This window comes from Capsicum annuum, chromosome 5 (assembly GCF_002878395.1).
Source record: "Capsicum annuum cultivar UCD-10X-F1 chromosome 5, UCD10Xv1.1, whole genome shotgun sequence".
In the NCBI taxonomy this organism is placed as follows: domain Eukaryota; kingdom Viridiplantae; phylum Streptophyta; class Magnoliopsida; order Solanales; family Solanaceae; genus Capsicum; species Capsicum annuum.
The window spans coordinates 4,828,780-4,851,899 of record NC_061115.1 but is presented as its reverse complement, the minus strand read 5'-3'; the positions used below and the strand labels follow the sequence as shown (position 1 = coordinate 4,851,899).

The window sequence follows — 23,120 nt, the reverse complement described above, 5'->3', positions numbered from 1 at the left end:
ATGATTTTGTATTATGTTATATTTCTGCATCTTACTTTATTGTATGAATATTGTGCATGACTATCAGATAGACAAGGGTGTTCAAGCCTTCATGGTTCAGAATGCTTGTCACAGCCAGGGCCTCAGTTTGGATCGTGATATTCAGCTATTAGGAGTGGCCGCAATTGGTTGTATGATTTATCAAATTGCCAGGGGCAGAGGCCTCACCAGATGTAGTCACGGGTATGTTACAAATTTTCTCCCGTGATGTGTATGTGTTACTTGATCCCGGGTCTACCTTATCTTATGTTGCCTCATATGTGGTAGTCGATTTTGTTTTTGAGCCCGAAGTTATTTCAGAACCTTTCTCTGTTTCCACTCATGTAGGTGATTATGTTGTGTCTAGGTGGGTATAAAAAAATTGTGAAGTGTCTATTTATAATCATGATACTATGGCAGACCTTATAGAGCTTGACATGCTTGACTTTGATGCTATATTAGGAATGGATTGGCTTCACTCATGCTACGCCATCCTAGACTGTAGAACTCGGAGGGTTACTTTCTTTTTTCCAAACAAACTTGTGATAGAGTGGGAGGGGTATTCTTTCGAACCTAAAGGGAAATTTATTTCTTATCTCAGAGCCCGTAAGCTTATTTCCAAAGGTTGTTTGTATTATCTTATTCAGGTTAAGGATTCAAATATCAAAAGCCCTTCTCTTCAGTCTATCCCTGTGGTTAATAAATTTCTAGAAGTCTTTCCTGATGAACTTCCAATAATACCACTTGATAGGGAGATAGATTTTGGTATTGACTTCTTGACGGATACTTGTCCTATTTTTATTCCACCATACAAAATGGCTCCTTTAGAATTGAAAGAGTTTAAAGAACAGTAAAAAGATCTTCTTGACAAGGGTTTTATTCGTCCTAGTGTTTCTCCATGGGGTGTACCTGTACTCTTCATGTATAAGAAAGATAGTTCCCTTTGCATGTGTATAGACTACCGTCAGCTGAATAAGGTCACTGTTAAGAACAAATACCCTCTTCCTAGAATTGATGATTTTTTTTACCAACTTCAGGGTGCTAGGTTTTTCTCCAAGATAGAACTTCATTTAGGTATCATTAATTGAAGGTTAGGGAGGAAGATATTCCAAAAATAGCTTTTCGAACTTGATATGGCCATTATGAATTCTTAGTCATGTCCTTCGGGTTTACTAACACCCCTGCAACCTTCATGAACCTAATGAATAGGGTGTTCCATCAGTTTTTAGATCTGTTTGTCATAGTTTTCATTGACGACATTTTGATTTATTCTTAGAGTGAGGAGGATCATGTCAATCACCTTCGAATTATTCTTCGGACCCTCAAAGATCTTAAATTGTATGAAAATTTTCAAAGTGTGAATTCTGGCTTAGTGCTATTGCATTTTTGTGGCATATTGTGTTTAGTGAGGTAATTAAGGTTGATCCCCAAAAGATTGAGGCAGTGAGAAAATGGCCCAAACCCACAACTCCAATCGACATTCAAACCTTCTTGGTTTTAGAAGGGTATTACAGAAGATTCGTAGAGAGTTTTTGTTCCATAGTTACTCCACTTACTAGGTTGACGTAGAAAAAGGTGAAATTTGTGTGTTCTGACTCTTGTGAGAATAGTTTTGAGAAGTTGAAAGACAAGTTGACTACTGCACCTATTTTGACTCTTTCGGTGGGTACAGAGGGTTTTTTGGTGTATTGTGATGCATCCCGAGTAGGACTTGGATGTGTACTTATGCAGCATGGTAAGCTGGTACCTTATGAATCTAGACAGTTAATGGTGCATGAGCGAAATTACCCCACCCGTGATTTGGAGTTAGCGGTTGTGATGTTTGCACTTAAAATTTTGCGGCATTATTTGTCTGGGGTACATGTTGATATATTTACTGACCACAAAAGTTTGCAGTATGTATTCTCATAGAAAGAAGTTAATCTCAGGCAGAAACGGTGGTCAGAATTGTTGAAGGACTATGATATGAGCCTGCACTATCATCCGGGCAAGGCAAACATTGTGTCCGACGCCCTCAGAAGATTATTAATGGGTAGTCTTTCTCATAATGAGGAAGGAAAGAGGGAGATGGTGAAAGATATTCACCACCTTGCAAATCTAGAGGTGTGACTTCTGGATTCTGAAGATGGAGGATTAGTTATGCATGAAATAGCTAAATTTTTCCTATGTGCGGAAGTTAAGGAGAAGAAGGATGAGGATCCTATCTTGATGCAAATTAAGAAAGATCTGGGTCAACAGAAGGTGATGTCTTTTGAAATTAGAAATGATGGTATTTTGAGGTACCAGGGCAAGCTGTGTATACCGAATGTGGATGGTTTGCGAGAGAGGATCCTCGATGAGGCTCACACTTCAAGGTATGTTGTTCACACAGGCTCTACTAAAATGTACCATGATCTTAATGCTATATATTGGTGGAATAATATGAAATGTGATATTGCTGATTTTGTTTCCAAGTGTTTGAATTACCAACAAGTTTAAGTGGAACATTTTAGACCACATGGTACTTCCCAAGAGGTAGCTTTGCCTATATGGAAGCGGGAGATGGTCAATATGAACTTCATCACGGGACTTCCGAGGTCTCGAAAGCAATATGATTCCATTTGGGTAATTTTGGACCAGATGACCAAGTCAGCTCACTTTCTACCTATGAGGACTAACTATTCGGGAGATGATTATGCCAAGCTATACATCAAGGAAATAGTTTGGTTGCTGGGGGTACCTGTATCAATTATACCCGATCGAGGTACGCAATTCTTTTCCCAGTTTAGGCAATCTTTTTAGAGGGGTTTAGGCCCCCAAGTGAACCTTAGTACTACATTCCACGCTCAGACCGATGGACAACCTGAATGCACCATTCAGAACCTATTGAGGGCCTATATAATTGAGTTCAAGGGTAGTTGGGTAGATCATTTGCCATTGATAGAGTTCGCTACAAAAATAGCTACCATGCCATCATTAAGATAGTTCCTTTTGAAGCACTTTATGGGAGAAGATGTAGATCACCTATGTATGAAGTGTGTGAGATATGGTTGTTTGGGACTAATCTTATTCATCAGGCAGTGGAGAAGGTAAATCATTAGAGAACGACTTAAGACAGCTCAGAGTCACCAGAAATCATATGTTGATGTTAGGAGAAGGGAGCTGGAATTTGAGGTTGGTGATTGCGTGTTTTTAAAATTCTCCTCTATGAATGGAGTCATGCGATTCAGGAAGAAAGGGAATTTGAGACCTCGCTATATAGGACCATATCTGATTGTAAGAAGTATAGGTGGGGTTGCTTATGAGTTAGAATTTCCTGCAAGTCTGGCTTCCGTTCATCCAATTTTTCATTTGTCCATGTTGAAAAAGTGCATTGGATATTATTCCCTAGTGTTGCATGTGGAGGAGATCAATGTAAAAGACTCCTTGTTGTATGAGGAAAAACTTGTTGCAATCTTGGATAGACAAGTTCAAAAGTTGAGGAGTAAGGAAATAGCTACGGTTAAGGTGCTTTGGAGGAATCAAAAAGCTGAGGAGGCTACTTGGGAGTCCGAAGATGATATGCATGCGAGGTACCCGACACTTTATGTGGCCATGGATGATGATTTAGAAGGTACAAAATCCTATACTACTCCTTTTCTTTTACTTAATTTTTTTAATCGTGCTTGTTGTGTCCCAAGTCATCATTCAGGTATGAATGATCCCAAGGTGGGATAATGTAATGACTCGTATTTCAGGCTAGAATATAGACCGTTATTTCTACGCGTTAATGTTCCAAAATCCTTTCTATTAACTAAGTCTTAATGAGCGTTTAAAATTTGGTTGGATTTTTCATTCCAGCAAGCCACCGCAATTCCCCCGCATCACGGTGGAAATAGCAATGGAAGCCTCACCGCATCGTGATGGAGGCGAATTCAGCATTTGTCAATTTCCAAAAACTCATCTTGATTGCACCACGTTATGGTGAACCCCAAAATGAAAATTATCAGAATCTAGTGAGTCACAGTGATTCCACCGCGTCGCGATGGTTATCGCGATGACCCCATCAGCGCATCATGGTAAGCCTCAAAAATGGGATTTGGTTAACAGCTTTTAAGTCCGAGGACAATCTCGTCTTTTCCCCACCATTTCTAATCGTATTATCTAAGGATTAAAGCATTTTTAGGGCAGAGTGTTAAGATTGGAGTTTCAAAAACCCTAACCTCTCTTCCAAAGATCAAGAGTCCATATCCTAAGTTCATGAATTCAAGAAGAGTGTCAAGATTGGAGTTTCAATTCTCAAATTAAACTACTTAAGGTATGTGGGGTTCTCCTAAAATTACATGGGCATAGAAATTTCCTCTTAATGATGTTAAAGGTTTAGAAATCATGAACTTACAAAAAGGGTTTTGGATTCACAATTATAATCATGCTTTTGAAGCCCTTGATAATATTGTTTTGGTCTTGAGGCCTTCCCTTGAAGGTGATTTGACTAGTATATATGTACGTATGTGTTGAAGTTTTTTGAAATATGAATTGAGAGCATGAATTATCGAATCCTTTCATCTCCCAGTGTGTAACTACTTGATTTACAAGTTATGAGTTCCTAAACTTGCATGATTTAAATGATGAGTCAAGAGCCTTATTATCTTACTTGAACTTTTATGATGGTTGAGAATTGGAGAGAGGAATGATATTATGAGTTAAATGTTATAAATGATGAATGAAGGGATTTTCATAAATGTTCTTGATGAATGGACCACTATTTGTTGAAAATTGTTGAAAGGATAAAGATCTTTATATGGTTTTAACTCGTGTTTTGATATATGAATTTTCTTATACTATTTGCATGTTGAGATTCTGAACATTGTTTAGAATGGAAGAATCATTTATTGTACCATATGGCACAGATATAGGACTTTTAAGTCTTGGTGTGACGACACCAAAATAGATAATTCCATAACAGACTTAGAATAACAATAGAAATTAGTTTTCATTCAGATTTTTCAGAACTTAGGATCTTAAATTTTGATGTTCAAAAAAGTTTAAAATGGGCATAAAGAGATGTTATATGGTTACCCGAAAGAGGATCAAGTTCAGATAACTCATTGCCCGAAATCATATTTTGTCGATATGGGTTATTATGTCCCCAAGGGGGACTATACGCTGGCCTTATGCGCTGTGGCATACAAGAATTAGAAACTCCAACTCTTGCCGCAAACTTGGGTTGGGGGCTTGGCTGCCGAGTTAAGGGCGGAATCCATATAGCCCGTGGGGTCATAGAATTGTAGGTTTTACCACCTAACTCAGAAGTAATACAAAGAATAGAATTGCATTGACAAGAATGTTTTATGATTATCAAAGATTTGCCAATGCATTTTAAACTATATCATGCATGATGTTTCATGACCTGCTCTCATCTATTTTATATATATAAATGCATTATTTTGGATTGCTCTGCATACCAGTACAATTGTATTGACCCCATATAGGCTCAGTCTAGAGGTCCTGCTAAGCCGTAGAGTTATTCAAAGAGAAGTGTATAGTTGGTGAGCCTTCTTTATTCCGAAAGGCCTATTTCTTTCCAGATACTTGTTATTTACTTTGCTTTAGGTCCACTGGGGGACTTGTCCCAGTTTCAGACAGTATGATAGTTCCGTATGTAATAGAGATTTCGCTGACTCAAACAGATGTTGTCTAGATATTGATTAACTTATTTCTGTACTGTTAAACAGAACTCAGATTATGACCATGATTCCATTTGTGGTATTCCGTATTTTTTTTCTTATTGTTATGAATGGTGTTCATGATTACCAGACAGAAAGGGGCACCCGAGTCTATATGGTTCAGGATGCTCGTCGCGGCTAGGATTCCGACTTGGGTCGTGACAGCTCCCTCTCAACTGATTGCCTAACCCTCGATGGTTCATCTTGATCTAATGGAGATTTATCTCTCCTCTTCTCTTCAAAATTCACCAAATGATCCTTTAATTCCAGTATCACCTGATCCAACCTGTTCAAGTTAGTAACTTCCCCTGCCAAATTGCTCATATCCTTTGTCAATTTTTGCAGCACATCCCTTATTTCTACCATGTCAGCTGGAGAATTTTCAATAGATCGAGCTGTTTTCATCATAATTGCCAAGAATTCTATTGGCTCTGATACCAATGATACCAACTTTTAATCGATTACATGAGTTCGAATGAACTCGAGGATCGAAATTACTGCCTCAAGAGTAACTAACTCGAGGAAGCATTTAATGAGAATGAGAATTGAAAAAATAGAGAGAGAGAGAGAGAGAGAGAGAGAGAGAGAGAGATTTTGAGAAGGAAGAAGTAATGTTTGTACTATGTGAAAAACGAATGGATTACATGTTTATACAGAGCTCATGACCCCACTATCCAATTGACTAGGCTACTTGAGTTAGTTATAACTACTTAACTAACTTTACAGTAGTTGAGTAACTAACTACACTGTAGCTATCCAGTGTTAACTAACTTCCGGAACTTATTACAATTTCCCACTTATTAATATTGTGTATCATGCAGTGGCACAGTTATGAATTTCATTAAGGGTACTTATATATATACAGTGGTGGATCCACCATAACTTTTGCTGACAAACTACATGGTATAGATGCCATACGTTGAATTCCCTTAACTTTGTGTGTTTACTTCTTTATATTTTTTTTCCATTTAGTGGTAATTCTGGCTCAATCAATATATATACACAACATAAGTTTCAGTTGTAGGGTATTCAACTGACCGCCCTTCGATGATTATTGCTCTTGTGTAGAATCAGATGACGTATAGTATCATAGCAAAGGGTAGAGGCCTCTGTTTCCTAGAGAATGGCACTATGTGTATTATCTTCTGCCAAATAATCCATATGGGAAAACAAAAAGATCTATCATTGGAACAGCGCTATTAGAGTTCTTAAACTAGTTAGTATTGTTTATTAGTATCTGGACAGCTACTGGTTCATAACACAACAATAAGAAGAAAATTGCATTAAAACAACAACAACGAACTTGGTTGAACACGCATGGTATTTGTTTTCGGTAGCTTTATATGAGACATTCTTCATCTCAATTTCATCCCATGAATTTTCTTTTCTGAATACACATTAAACTTAAAGAAGCAAAAGTACTCAATGAGAAAATGATGATTCATTTTAGAAGCTTTGTATGTTAATGTATGATTGCAATGTGTTTTGAGATCAATAGTACATGACAAAAAAGAAGTTGAAGTTCTCAAAAACTAAATGAATCTCTTTCATAGGCTACTTATCATACTCCTTGACACCGTGATTATTATACACTTCTACTCTCTGACATATCTACGGAAACCTAGATTACTTACTGTTTCTACCATCCTTGAGAAAGATTATCGATATACAGTATCTCAAAGCATTAAAGTACAGCCCATCAATGAAAAATGTACATTTTACAGTGGAACAATAGTTAACAGTTTCGACGTGGGAAACCATCATTTTTTATAGAGAGAGTAAAACTTACTTCGAAGGTTATGGATGTAGACCTGATGAATTACTTGACTTACTCAGATATCACCATTAATGGTGTTTACTATGGACTCGGAGAGGAAGAAGAGGATAGTTGGTTGGAGAGAATTAGAACAGAGAAAAATAACTTCTCATTCAGAAAATGATTTATCTCGTTGGCTACAATTAATCCAAGCTCTACTATTTAATATCCTAATTAACTCTAACTAATTGCTAGTTATATTTTACACCACTTTCTGTACAGCTGTCATCTAGTCAGCACTAGTTCTAACTGCTCTTAACACCCTCCCAGACTGATGGTTGAAAGAGATCTTTTAACATCAGTTTGGACAATAAATAATCATGTGCATGTTTCCCGTGGCTCTTGGTGAGCAATTCAGCTACTTGCTCCTTGGAAGATACATGAAAAGCCTTGATCATTCCTTGTAATAGTTTCTCCCTAACAAAATGACAATCGATGTCAATATGTTTTGTTGTTTCATGAAATATTGGGTTTGATGCAATCTGAATAGCAGCTTTGCTGTCACAGAACATCTGAATGGGAACATTTATATTGATCCCTATCTCCTTGAATACATTTACCAGCCATGTTGCTTCAGCAACTGCTGAGGCCATACTCCTGAATGCTGCTTCTGCAGAACTTCTTGCTACTGTAACCAGTTTCTTAGATTTCCAAGAGACCATAGCTCCACCAAAGGTGTTTAAGTACCCAGTCACAGATCTTCTGGTTTGAAGGCATCCTCCCCAGTCAGAGTCACAAAATACTTCCATTTTTTCAGAACTTACAGATGGCATGAGAAGTCCAAGGTCTGGAGCACCTTTAATATATCTTACAACTCTCATGGCAGCATCAAGATGAGATTGCTTGGGTTGATGTATGAATTGACTGAGCATTTGTACTGCATAAGATATATCAACTCTAGTCATAGTGAGATACAAAATTCTACCAATAAGTCTCTGATACTGTCCAATATCTGCTAGTATAGGATCACCATCACCTGAGTTTTGATTAGTAAGTTTATCAAATTCAATAGATGTGAGTTTCAGATTAGTATCCAGTGGAGTTGCAGCTGGTTTAGCTCCCCCAAGTCCCATCTCGGCTATTAGCTCTAGAGCATACTTTCTCTGGCTCATCACAATACCTTTTGATGACCTTGCAAACTCAATTCCCAAGAAAAATTTAAGTTCACCCAAGTTTTTCATCTTAAACTTGAGTTGTACGTCATGTCTTGTCTTCAGTATTAACTCAGCACTACTTCCTATGACCAACAATCTTCCACATACACAAGAACTACTATCAATTCAAATTTCACCTTCTTAGTGAATAGAGAGTAGTCAAAGTGAATCTGAGTAAACCCCAGTTACATAAAAGCATCAGTGAGTTTTTTGTTCCATTGCCTAGGGGCCTGTTTTAGCCCATAGAGGGATTTGTGAAGCCTGCATACTTTAGTCCCTCTCTGGCTTGCAAATCCCTGTGGCAAAGTCATGAATTCTTCCTCAAGTAAATCACCTTGAAGGAAGGCATTATGCACATCCATATGAAATATAGACCACCCCCCAGCAGCTACAATAGCTAGAACATACCTCACTGTGACCATCTTTGCCACTAGTGAGAATATCTCAGTATAATCTAGTCCCTCCTGATGGTTGTACCCCATGGCTACTAGTCGATCCTTCTATCTTTCAATGGCACCTGAAGCAGTATATTTGATCTTGAAGACCCACTAACACCCAATGGGATATTTAGAAGAGGGTAAATCTACTACACTCCATGTGTGGTTATTTTCAAGAGCAGAGATCTCAGCTTTCATGGCAGCAACCTACTTAGGATCCTGGACAGATTCTTCAAAGGATTGGGGTTCTACAGTATTAGAATAGGAAGCAAGAGCAAGACTATAAGATGGAGAGAGATGAGTATAACTCAGACAGTTAGATAATGGGTAGCCGCAACTAGCCTTGCCTTTATTTTTAGTGATATAGTCTTGCATCCACAGGGGAGGTTTGACTGGCCTAGCTAATTTTTTGAGTGGAATGGAAGAAGAAGAGGTAGTAGAGATAGGTGGTTCAAGTTCTGATGAAGAGGTAGGAATATCAGTAGATGAAGTATGAGGTATAAAAGGTGGTTCAGATGAAGTAGTAGGTGCAGGAGCATGGCTTGAAGTGGAAGAAGGTATAGAAATTGAAGGACAATCAGTGTAAGGTAAGAGGGAAGATCAACAGTAGGAAACAAAGGAGATCCTTTAGTGGGGAATGTAAAAGGGAAGACTGATTCCCTAAACACTATATCCCTGCTGATGATAAAATCCTTGGAGTAAAGAGTGTACATCTTGTAACCCTTCTGAGTTGCTGAGTAACCAAGAAAAATAGCTGGAACTTCCCTTGGAGCAAATTTTTCATGCCTTTTGACATTAGTAACATATCCTAAGATACAAAATACTGTCATATGAGTAAGAGAGGGAGCAGCTCCCTCAAGAATAGTAATAGGATCTTTGCCATGAAGGACTGAGGAGGGTGTTCTATTGATGATGTATACAGCTGCAGATACACATTCACCCCAGAATTTGAGTGGTACATTAGCTTGAAACCTCAAGGATAGAGCAATTTTAAGAATGTATTTGTGTCTCCTTTCAGCAACTCCATTTTGCTGTGAAGTATACACAAAAGAACTCTGATGTTCAACTCCAAATGTTTGCAGTAACTCAGTCATGTGAGAGTTAAAAAAATTCACTACCATTATCTGTTCTAAGAACTTTCACTATAGAAGAGTAAATATTTCTGATCATAGAAAGGAATGATCTAAGAACAACAATTACTTCACATTTAGATGGTAGCAAGAATATCCAAGTATATCTAGAATGATCATCTACAAGATTCAAGAAATAGTTTTTTCCATCATAAGTGGGAACCCTATAAGGTCCCTACACATCTATATGTAGAAGCTGAAAACAAGACTTGGTAACAGATGTACTCACAGGAAAAGGAGGCTTATTCTGCTTAGCTAGAGGGCATATAGAACAATCTTTTACAGCAGTATCTTTTAGTACATTAGGTACACCAGGTATAATCTTCAGAGAGCTCACAGGAGCATGACCTAACCTTCTATGCCAGAGAAGCACATCAGGTCTTAATGTATTCTGAACAGTGCAGACTGACACTGGTGTAGAAGTAGAAATTGAGTTAGTTGCTATCTTTGAATTATCTGAGTTGAACACATTCAGACCATCTTCATTCCTACCAATCCCCTTCACCTTTCCACTTAAGATGTCCTGAAATATACAGAATTTAGGATAGAAGAAAATAGCCCAATTCATTTCCTTAGTTTAGACACAGATAAGAGATTATATCTGAAAGCTGGATTGTGCATCACATTTGAGATCTTATGTCATTGAAATAGATGAGAAGAGACTAAGTGAGTAACACTTGCTATATCACCATTAGGCAATTGCACTCTGCCCCTTTGATCTTGTGGAAATGTTTTAAACTCGTCTAGCAACTTAAGACAACCAACCATATGGCTTGAGGCTCTTAAGTCTACTATCCATTGACTCACAACACCGTGAGTTATAGTGTCAGAACTCATACCTGTAGACATTGCATACATGGCACAGTTAGATGAGTCAGATCCTTTATCCAGTATTTGTAAGATCTGTGTGTATTGCTCCTTAGTGAATTGAGGTGGCATCCAATTGATGTTATCAACACTTGCAGATGCACTCGATCCTCCTGCATAGTTAGCTATAGAAGTTGATTGCCTAGCACCTGCATAACTAGAGACATCCTGAGAATAGTTAGCTGTTGGATGCCCAGAAGTATATCCAGAGCCAAACCTCTTTTTAGGTGATGAATTAGGTGGATAGCCATGAAGCTTGTAGCACGTTTTATTTGTATGTCCTTTAAAATGACAGTAGTCACAATACACTGGTCCTTTCTTCATTCTATAAGTGTTGTTTGAGCTAGGATATCTGTTTCCTCTAGCAGCATTCCCAAAGTTTGAGTTAGGACCAGAATTTCGTTCACCCATAGCATCAGAAGAATTGATTTCTCTTTTATAGGAATTTCCCCCAGAGTTGAACCCTGAAGAGTTATTGTCTCTTGAATAGCCTCCACCTGATCGAGGATTGGAACCAGCTGAACTACCACCACCATGTACTGTACCTTTTCCACTGAATAGGGTTGTACCTTCCCTGATTTCAGGAATGTGAGATTGATGAGACATAGTTCACCTGTTCTCTTCTGAGATAATCATTGCATAGGCTTTATTAATGGTAATTGTTGGTGACATGTTGAGAATCTGATTACTGGATTGACAGTAAGACTCGTTTAGTCCCATTAAAAACTGCAATAACTGCTGATATTCAAAGTGTTCAACATATCTTTTGGATTCCTCACAGCCACAACTAGGGAAAGGCATGAGTGCATAGAATTCAGCCCATAATTCTTTGAGTCTGGAAAAATAACTAGAAACAGATGAAACTCCTTGTGTAAGTGTAGCAATTTGCTTGTACGAAAACAAAACTCGCGGACCGTTCACTTTATCAAACCTCCCTTTCAGGTCCATCCACACAGCATCAGCACTCGACGCGTAAACCATACCACTTAGAAGCTCAGTGCTAACGGAATTCATGATCCACGAGAGCACAATGGCATTACATTTCAACCCAAAGGTCATGGAAAGAAGTATCCAAATTGTTGTTAGGGTATTTCCCATCAACAAACCCTAATTTACTTTTCCCCAATAAACTAATATGCATAGTACTACTCCATAGTGAATAGTTTTCAGGACCAATAAGTTTGACCGAGATTAATGAGCTACCTGGTGTGTCCGATGGATGAAGGAATAAAGGATGATGTTGATCGATGACTGTATGCTGGGTAGTGTTACCATTAACTGGATCTGCAGTAGTACTGGGATTTCCACCATTGTTGATCGCCATTGCAGCTGTAACCTTGAAAATACAAAACACTCAAACTTGCACCGGATGAATTCAACAGGAAATCAATTATCGGATCGATCTATTGGCGGATCGAAGAGACCAGCGAACCTGGCTTTGATATCATGATGAATTACTTGACTTACTCAGATATCACCATTAATGGTGTTTACTATGGACTCAGAGAGGAAGAAGAGGAGAGTTGGTTGGAGAGAATTAGAACAGAGAAAAATAACTTCTCATTCAGAAAATGATTTATCCCGTTGGCTACAATTAATCCAAGCTCTACTATTTAATATCCTAATTAACTCTAACTAATTGCTAGCTATATTTTACACCACTTGCTGTACAGCTGTCATCTAGTCAGCACTAGTTCTAACTGATCTTAACAAGACCTTAAGGGAATTATTTCCCATGTCCTCGTGTTCTTGTACAATCTGTCTTGCAGAATCCTCAGCAGTAGTGCTGCAATCATATAACCCAAAATCTGTTGGAATTTCTTGCAGGATGTCACAATAGTTCAGAACAAGGCGTTCTTGATTTGGGAAGTTATTACTGCTAGCTTCCCAACGCTTAAGATTTATGTTGTTCAGTAACAACAACTTCAAGCTTTTGAATTTGTCTTTATCACTTAATATCCACACATCTCCACCGACTAGACAACCTTTAATTTTGAGCTCTTCCAGATTTGGCAACATGATAACAGTTGATAATATGTCTTCCCAAGGAAAATATAAACATCTAGATAAAGTCGGCCTCTTAAGTGATGATGGAAAAACAAAACTGATGATGGGGCCTTCTGAGTAACGAATATTCCAGAAACACTTGAATATTTCGAGTTTCCTCAAGCTGGACATATCCAAGAGCCCATCGGGAAAACTGTTGTGTACGTACGATAAAAGGTACACGAATGATCAATCTTTTTAGATTGGGAATGCCATAAAAGACTCCATTTGTACAACTGACGTAACAAAGATTAAAAAATTCCTCTAGATTTGGCATCCCTATCACTAGATGCTTATTTAGAATACTTTCTATTCTACGACTGGGTAAATAAGTGGCTCCCCGCAGACGTATATACCTCAAGTTCTTCATCATCCATATCTTACCAGGTAGGGTTATATCGTAAGAATTACCACTACAAATTAGTGTTTGCAAATTCTGAAGCTCTGAGATTGATTCAGGAATATTGCCCAGAAATCGAATTTGGAGATATCTCAAATGAAACAACTTTGTGATCACGAGTGGAAATGACTCGAACTTTACATCTATATTGAAGATGGCCAATACCCCGAGAAGGTTGAAACGAGAGAAAAAATACATGTATTATTGGATCATGACGGTAGATGGGCAATATCCCCAGAAGCTCAATACGGGGTTCAAGAGGTAGATTCAATCGAGAAAACAAGTAGAAAGATCTGGCAACAGGGGGTAATAGATTATAACAATCATCAACTGAATAAGATAAGGTTTGAAAACTGAAGTGACGAACAGTATGCTTTTGTGATGGAAGAGTAACGTAAGTTCTCCCAACATGCATGTGCTTTGTCATTACAGCTCCTATCAAACTGAACTCACGCGGTAGATCATGTATTCCACACGCTTTTATCTCACCATTGAATCTCCTTTTTTTGGCATGTATCAAGTACCTACTAATAAGTTCCTCCAAATAATCTATTGCCACTTCCTCCAAGCTTTTACGACTTCCAGACGTCCTTATGGAACCTTCTGCAATCCATAATTGGATCAATCTCCAAGTTTCAACCTGAAAATCCTCTGGGAAACTACTCATTGAAAGAAAGCAAGGTTTGAGGCGATTAGGCAAGTAGTGGTAACTCAAACCGAGCACTCCTTAGCATTTATTTGAATGACTAGCAAGGACTTCCCTCAAGGTTCGGGCAACATCCTTCCAGCCTTCTATCGTCCTGACCATTTTGGAAAGATGTTCTGCAATCACGGAAATTGTTAAGGGAAGTCCTTGACATTTTTCTACTATCTCCATTCCAATTTCTTCCAATTCAAGAGGATGATTATTATTTGGTCTAAACGCCTTATCACGAAGTAACTTCCAACCATTTTCTGAATTCAAAAGGTTCATCTCATGAGGACTGCTAGTATCTGCATACATTGCAACTTCAGTTTCCCCAGTAATGAATAAGATTCGACTACTATTGTTGTAATTAGGAAATATTCTTCTTATTCTATGCCAAGCATCCGTACTCCAAATATCATCAACAACAATAAGGTATCTTGGACCCTTTAGGCTCTTTTGCACCAGATCAGCTAACTCATTGTCATACATTTTATCATAATCTTTTGCATTCACCATAACTGTTTGTTTTGAAATGCAATGTAAATCTTGTAACAATACATTTCTACGTCTAAATCCTTGAGATACAGTAACCCAAACAAGAATGCTAAAGTGATACCTGATTCGAAGATGATCATAAGCTTTTTTAGCGAGTGTTGTTTTGCCAATGCCACCCATGCCTAATATTATGACGATTTCCAGATCCCGTGGTCGTCCTATCAATCTATTAACTATGATCTCAAAGTCATCATCGAGTCCATGCATGACATCATCTTCCAATTGATCTGATAGAATTGGATAACTTGTAGAAGAAGTGTCAAGCAAGGAATCCTCGGATAATTGAAGAATTTGATCAGCATTATGAGAAAGAATCTCCATCACTTGTTTCTTTGTTGTATCCATTTTTTCAGCAATTGGTAGCAAATCCTCGTGTTGTAAAATTCCTAATGTCCAGCTTACGCCTTTGATGATTTGAGAAATCTTCATTTCAATAACATCTTCTGTCTCACTAGCAGCAACTCTAATTTTTTCCTCAGTTTTATTTTGTTGAGCTAGCAAACATAGTTGACTTGATAGAACAGCACAAACAGTACTCATCATGAAGTATGGGAGAGTACAAGTATCTCCCTTATGGGTCCTTTTCTTGCCTTTTATTATCATGGTGTATATTTCTCCCTCAGTTTTATTTTCTTTGTCTCATTTTAATTTAGCGTGAAATTTAAAAATAAAGAAACTTTTGAATCTTGTGATTTTAGACTAAAGCTATGTATAAATTATAGTGTACCAAAATATCTTTTATTCTTGTAGTCATTAACATGCCATTGTGGAAATTTCAAATTAAAGAGGTGTCAAAAAAGGAACGAGACTTTATTTGAAAGGACTAAAATGGAAAGTAAAACAAACAAATGGAACCAAGGGAGTAATAAATTGTGATTTGGTCACCAACTCTTTTTTTTTGGAATATTATAAAATCTTGTGATATTTAGAGGATTTATTGATGTACACCCACTCTTGAGTTTCATCATTGTCAAACAAAGCTTCTATCCGCCGTCAATGTAGATCGACGTTAAAAAAAATTCTTTCTTCTATTTTTTTTAACGATGCAAGATCATATGCTAATCAATAGAAGTGTGGTTGAAGAGGGTCAGACATAGAAATTCTATATAAAAGCTATTTTGTTTTTGTCAATTTTAACCTAGTTTTTGTTTTTATTATAGAATTCAACGTAAATGTTCGGAATTTCTCTATGAATTTTGGTTAAAGTACCCGAATTTGGTTGACCAAATCAAGTATGATCCCACGCCCACACACATGTTTTGTCGACACAGGTGCGGCACTAAAAGTGAAAAGTTGCATCAACTTAGGGGAAGACTATTCATCGCTTCACAAGTAAGTTGAATCAACTTCATGCATAGAGTGATAAGTTACGCTTCACTTCATCACTCAAAGAGGTAATTATAAGGTCTATTGTCTGAATAGTACTAGATTTATGAAAATAATTTTAGGAAAAAGGGAAAAGTATATCCCTCAACTTTGCGACTAAGAGAAAATATATCATTGGTCAAAAAGAGGTGAATATATACCCTCGACGTCTTTTTTGACATCCAATGGGTAGACTAGTAAGAGCATCATAAAAATCCCTAAAATTTTCTACTCTTACCTTTAACTTGGGAGAAAAAACCGGGGAATCATAAAGGTTAGAAAGACGTTCTAATCTTCTTTTACTCCTTCAAATTTGAGACCACTGTTTGAATGCATCAACTAGAAATAATACTTTTTTCTCAACCATTTTAAATATTGTGTAGTTACATCCGATTCAAACAGCCTAGACGGATAGTATAAGCTCAAATCAGAATCAAAGGGTCTGCTATAGTTTTACCAGGCAAACTCTGGAGTTGAAGGAATCTATTTAGGGAAGTCCTGATCATATCCAAACTTCCTTGCTACACAAATCGGTCCATGATTCCCTTAACAATCTAAACCAACAATATTAGACACCTTAAATGAAAGACTCCAATTTTTGGTCCAAATTTTCCTCTTCAACTATTTGTCACTCTTCTTTTTTCCTTGTAAAACATGGGAACTAACCAACCTTCCATAGGCATGCCATATAGCCTCCACAGAATTGCCTTTCCAGACAAGTCAAAAGTAGTTCTCACGTTAATCACACCAGATTGTTTCACATTGTGCAATCGTCCTATTCTTGTTGGGTGTGCGAATCAAAGTCCCACATTGGTAACTGAAAGACCTGAGAAGCTACATATAAAGTGTAGGATCTCTTAATGGTGTGAGTGTTGGGAAAGACGAGCACACAATCAAAGAGCCCGACAGGGTAGCAACAGAAAACACCCAAGACTAAACTTTTTCTTTCAACTTGAACCAAGAGGATACAAATAAACCCAAGAAAAATAGAGTAATATACAGCAAAAAAATAAACCAAATGAAACAAGACAAGAATAAAGACAATCACACGAGACACAAGATTTACGTAGAAAACCCTTCAGTGTGAAGAGTAAAAAACCACGAGACCAAAACCTCCACTATAATCACCAAAGAGTTACAATATTGTCCTCTAAAATGGCCACCAAACAAGTGCCAAACAACAAGAAATAATACATAAACCACAGCACCAAACACTAGAGAAATAAAGGAGTGAAAGCACCAAAAATGCAGCTACTGTTTGGGAATGAATAACAGGAGCTACAGGCCACCAAATCAAGATTCGTCAGTTACTAATCAAATATTGAGATGATAGGAACAAGAAGTACAAAAATCAGCTCAATCGGATAAGAAACGAAGCGGGAATCGCAATTTGAAGTTGACAGCTGTGGCTGAAATTTAGGTGCGAAAATTAGCTTCTTTTTCTTTTCTTTGGCTGCTGAAAACTCTCTTTTTGTGATGGTGAATAAGACCTAAAAAGATCAATATATATGCCCCATAGTAATGGGCCTATGGGAAAAAATGGGTTGGTCCAAATTGGGTTTCATTTATCCATATAGGAAGGGAAAAAGGCCCATGACCCAACAATTCTCCCCCTCCCGACTATGTGGAGGAGACTGCCATCACGACGACCATGCAACAATTTTCAAACTTTCCTCTTGACAAAGCTTTAGTCATCACGTCGGAACCATTTTCATCCGTGTGAATCTTCTCAAGTTCAAGCAACTTAGAATCCAACACATCCCGAATCCAATGGTATCTCACATCAATGTGTTTAGACCGACCATGAAATGTAGAATTCTTGCCAAGATGTATGGCACTTTGACTGTCGCAATGAAGCACATACCTCTCTTGAGCACAACCAAGTTACCCCAAGAATCTTTTCATCCAAAGTAATTCTTTACAAGCTTCAACTGCAACAATAAGCTCAGCTTCTGTAGTAGATAGACCAACACATTTTTGCAACCTAGATTACCAAGACACAGCTCCCCCTGCAAAAGTAACCAAATATCCTGAAGTAGACTTGCGAGTATCAACATCACTAGCCATGTCTGAATCAGTATAACCAAAAAGAATAGGCTTCTCTGTACCAAAACATAAACTCAGACTAGAAGTGCCACAAAGATATCTCATAATCCACTTTACAGCATTCCAATGTTCTCTTCCCGGATTAGAAAGGAAACGGCTAACAATACTAACAACATGAGAAATATCCGGTCTTGTACAAACCATTGCATACATCAAACTACCAACGGCTGAAGCATAAGGAACTTTTTTCATATTTTTCTTCTCATCATCACTGGAAGGACACTGCTCCGTGCTCAATTTGAAGTGCATAGCTAAAGGTGTACTGACAACCTTAGCCTTATCCATGTATAACCTTCGAAGTACTTTCTAAATGTACTTCTCTTGTGATAACCAAAACTTCTTAGCCTTCCTGTCACGGACAATCTGTATGCCAAGAATCTGCTTTGCTGGTCCTAAATCTTTCATGGAAAAAGACTTACTCAACTCTTGCTTCAACTTTTTAATCCTGCAAGTATTATGACCAACAACAAGCATGTCATAAACATAAAGTAACACAATAATAAAGTCACCATCAGATAATTTTTGCACAAAAACACAATGGTCTGAAGTAGTCTTCTTGAACCCCTGCTGACTCAAAAGGAACCAAACTTCCTATACCACTGCCTAGGAGCATGTTTCAAACCATAATTCTCTTTTCCCTTGACTTCAAAACCTTCGAGTTGCTCCATATAAATTTCTTCATCTAAGTCACCATGGAGAAAAGCAGTTTTAACATCTATTTGCTCAACCTCTAAATCTAGACTTCTAGCTAAGCCTAGAACCATACGAATGGATGACATCTTCACAACTGGAGAGAATATCTCATCAAAATCAACTCCTTTTTTATGGTTAAATCTCCTCACAACCAATCTAGCTTTGTACTATGGAACTGGATTACTATCTTCATGCTTCACCCGAAAAAACCACCTGTTTTTTAAAGTTTTTCTATCTTTAGGCAGCTTAACCAAATCAAAGGTATGATTATCATGCAAAGATTTAATTTCATCTTCCATAGGATCAAACCACTTTTCTTTTTCTTCATATTCCATGGCCTCATCAAGACTCTCAGGTTCTCCCCCGTCAGTCAAGAGTACATATTCATTGGGAGAATAACAAGATGAAGGTATTCTCTCTCTAGTAGATCGTCTGAGAGAACTCTCTGGAACATCAACAACTGGTTGCTGATCAACCATATCAACTTGCACTAGAGCATCAACAACATCATACTGGTCATTTTGAACATAATCATCATCTTTATTATCAACTTGATTTTCATCATCATGAAGATTTTCTTTGGGAGTAGTAGTTAAAGGAACTGGACCAATATCAACTAGACTTTCATTACTCTGAGAATCAACCTTCTCAGCTTTGTCAAAATCTTCAATTGTTTGGTCTTCAAAGAACACAACATCACGGCTTCTAACAAGTTTCTTCTCAACTGGATCATATAAACGATAGCCAAATTCATCTTGACCATAACTAAAGAAGATACACTGCCTAGTTTTAACATCCAACTTTGACCTTTCGTCCTTAGGAACATGCACAAAAGATTTAGACCCAAAGACTCTAAGATGATCATAAGAAACATTCTTACCAGACCAAACTCCAACAGTAGGAGATAAATTGATAACATAAGCAACAGTATTAAGTGCTTCTACCCAAAAGGAATCTGGCAGCTTAGCATCTGAAAGCATACATCTAAGCCTCTCAACTAGAGTTCTATTTATCCTCTCTGCTAATCCATTCAACTAAGGAGTTTTTGGAGGAGTTTTCTGATGCCGAATACCCTCCTCTCTGCAATATCTATCAAAAGGACCAATATAGTCACCACCATTATTTGAACGGATGCATTTCAATTTTGTCCTTGTCTGCCTCTTAACCAAGGCCTAAAAATCTTTGAACATATCAAGTACTTGATCCTTGGACTTTAAAGGAAATACCTAGAGTTTATGAGAATGATCATCAATAAAAGTCACAAAGTAAAGTGCACCACTATGAGACCTTACTTTAAGAGGACTACACAAATTAGAATGCATCAACTCCAGTAAATCGAGCTTTCTTGAAGGTGAATGACTCTAAAAAGAAACTCTTTTCTGTTTACTGGCTAAGCAATGAACACACTTCTTCAACTTTGCTTGTTTCACTCCAGAAAGAATTTTTTTCTTAGCCAAACTATCAATCCCCTTCTCACTCATATGACTCAACCTTCTATGACACAACTCTAATGAAGTATCATTCTTCACCAAGTTTATCAAGCCTCTAGAAGTAGATCCCTGAAATACGTACAAGTTAGACAACTTGTCACCTCGAGCCACAATCATCGAACCTCTAGTAAGCTTCCACTGGCCAGCAACAAGGGTGTTAACATAACCCGCATCATTATGGTTCCCTACAAAAATCAAATTCAGGCGAACATCTGAAGCATTCTTGACATTATTGAGAACTAGTTTGGAACCATTGTTACTTTCCAAAAAAATCATGCCAATGCCAAGTACTTTAACTTTATTATTATTACCCATTTTCAACATCCCAAAATTACCTGGAGTATAATAAGAAAATAATTCCTTCTTTGGCGTAACATGAGAAGTAGCACCAGAATCTACAAACCAGCTAGACTCATCAAAAGCAAGATTAATGGAATTCTCACCACAAGCAACAAGAAGATCATCATTAGCAACAACAGCAACACAATTTTCATTATCGCCTTGTTTCTTTTGTCGTCTCATATCTATCTTATGCTAGTAACAATATTTCATGATATGCCCCTTTTTGTTGTAATAGTCATATGTAACATTCTTGAATTTGGACCTTGACTTTCTTCTACTTTTATCTCTATCATTTGAATCTCTGAACTTGTTTCTCCCCCTCTCATTAGTAATTAAAACATCAGAGTGTGAAGATGAAGAAGATGAGGCCTGAGATCTTCTTCTCATAACTTTATTCAAGACACCACTCTTAACATATTCCATAGTTACAATACCACCGGGAGCAGAATTAGTCAAAGAAACTCAAAGAGTTTCCCAAGAGTCAGGCAGAGTATTAAGAAGCCAAAGTCCCTGAATTTCTTCATAGAACTTTACACCCATTCCGGACAGCTGGTCAAGAACACCCTAAAAATCATTTATATGATCAGAAGTAGGACCTCCCTCTTTATACCTAATATCCATCAATTACTTAAGCAGGAACAACTTGTTATTGTCAGTCTTCGAAGCATAAAGTGTCTCGAGCTTGTCCCACAAACTTCTAGTATGTGTCTCATTCACAGTATAATTTCTAACATTATCTTCAACCCATTGTCTGATATAGCCATAAACCTATAAGTGCTCAAATTCCCAATCCTCATCTATTATGGATTCAGGTTTAGTAGATGCAAACATAGGTATATGAATTTTTTTGACAAATAGAAGATCTTTCATCTTGCCTTTCCAAGTATGATAGTTACTACCATTCAAACACACCATCTTGCACATATTTTCCTCCATCATTAAAATCAACAATCAACAACAACCAATGCTCTGATACCACTTTGTTGGGAAAGACGAGCACACAATCAAAGAGCCCGACAGGGTAGCAGCGGAAAATACCCAAGACTAAACTTTTTCTTTCAACTTGAACCAAGAGGATACAAATAAACCCCAGAAAAATAGAGTAATATACAGCAAAAAAATAAAACAAATGAAACAAGACAAGAATAAAGACAATCACATGAGACACAAGATTTACGTGGAAAACCCTTCAGTGTGAAGAGTAAAAAACCACGGGACCAAAACCTCCACTACTATCACCAAAGATTTACAATATTTTCCTCTAAAATGGCCACCAAATAAGTGCAAAACAACAAGAAATAATACATAAACCACAGCACCAAACACTAGAGAAATAAAGGAGTGAAAGCACCAAAAATTTAGCTACTATTCGGGAATGAATAACAGGAGCTACAGGCTACCAAATCAAGCTCTGTTAGTTCCTAATCAAATATTGAGATAAGAGGAACAAGAAATTCAAAAATCATCTCAATCGGACAAGAAACAAAGCAGAAATCGCAATTTGAAGTTGACAGCTGTGGCTGAAATTAAGGTACGAAAATTTGCTTTTTATCTTTTCTTTGGCTGTTGAAAACTCTCTTTTTGTGATGGTGAATAAGACCTAAAAAGATCAATATATATGCCCCATAGTAATGGGACTATGGGCAAAAGTGGGTTGGTCCAAATTGGGCTTCATTTATCCAAATAGGAAGGGGAAAAGGCCCATGACCCAATAGTGAGGCCTTTTGGGAAAAACTGTGCGAGATTAGCCCTAAACGGAAAATATAACACCATGTAGGAATGTCATTGAGCTGGTTAAAACCAACCTTTGGTATCAGATGGATAAGTATGGTATGTAATAGAGAAATAAGGTGCGGGGCTTAGTTTGATACCCTTAAAAGCTTAAAGATGCACACACGAGGAGAAGCAAGTTGTGGTGTTTCAATTTTCACAAATACTCAAGACAGTGTGGATAGTAGACAATACAGTTAATCTCGGTGACCCCGTAGATCGTGATGATGGATCGCTGTAACACCCCGTATTTTCAAGCTAGAAATTGAATCGTCGTTCCTATATGCGTAAGCTCTAATTCCATGGTTTATGCTTAGATTCATGTGTCATAATCTTCTTCCTAGTATATGAAGTGATTATGAGGTGAAAAATGTTCATAGAAATGGCCTAGAGCATAGTTGAGCTAAGAACCTTTCATTAATCCAAAATTGGATATTCGATTCTACAAGGGTCTACTTTGAATGTGTATAACTCTTGATACACATAGAATTTTTCAGATAAAGACCCAACAAATTGTAGATAATTGAATTAGCTTTTCAACTATACCATTTTTTCCAGA

General features: G+C 37.5%; 1 pseudogene; it reads right to left on the bottom strand.

Annotated features, from left to right (window-relative positions):
- Window positions 1–5,840: 5,840 nt before the first annotated feature.
- Window positions 5,841–15,335, bottom strand: LOC107871563 (annotated as a pseudogene).
- Between the last annotated feature and the right edge of the window lie 7,785 nt (window positions 15,336–23,120).